Raw genomic sequence first — 814 nt, forward strand, 5'->3', positions numbered from 1 at the left:
GGGAGCTGGGCCGCAGGCGGCCGGGTCCGGGTTTCCAAGCCCCTTGCCCGGCGCTGCAGGCAGCATTGTGGCGGCTGAAGCCGAGGGGCCTGCGCACTGCTGCCCGCCGAGCGCTGCCTGAACTCTCCCGGCCAGAGACTCCTCGCGATTTTCTTTTCCTTTGGCCCTCGGCTCTCCCCAGCCCGCTTGCCACCCGGGGCGGCTGCGGCCAGGTCTCAGGAAACGCAGCCCCGGGGCTCATGCCCGCAAGGCCAGGGCTCCGCTCTGCTGGGCGCCCAGAGGAAGTGAAACGCTCAGGGGCCTGCTCTTGCATCCCTTCTCAAAAGGCCGCTTTGGTTTCTTATAACACTTCTGCTCTTGTTTCCTTCCTCACCTTTTCACCTAGGATATATTTAGGCCTCTGTTACTGTAGCTCTCCTTGTCCCTTTCTAGGTCTTCCACACTGCCATACTACCCCACTTGCAGGCAGACGTAGGGAAACCAGAAGTGAACATTTGCTGGAAAGACAGAATGATTAGATAGATAGATGAGTAGATACATGGATGATAGATACATAGATAGATACGGAAATGAAGCTACAGATACTGTAATTTTTAGAATATTTCATTTTACACAGACTTTCTAGGCTAGGTTCATAAATTGAAAAGTGATTTAAAAATCCCATATAAAATGTATTTCTTACTCCTGCTCCAACTCAGAAATAGACCCAGTAAAAAATTATTTATGGCTCTAAATAGCCCCTCCAAACAAAAGTTTGTTTGCTTGTTTTAAAGATGGAGATACATCAAAGCAGTTGTCCCAGAACCTTAAAGTG

The sequence above is a fragment of the Mandrillus leucophaeus genome, unplaced genomic scaffold, assembly GCF_000951045.1.
Source record: "Mandrillus leucophaeus isolate KB7577 unplaced genomic scaffold, Mleu.le_1.0 Scaffold792, whole genome shotgun sequence".
Taxonomy (NCBI): domain Eukaryota; kingdom Metazoa; phylum Chordata; class Mammalia; order Primates; family Cercopithecidae; genus Mandrillus; species Mandrillus leucophaeus.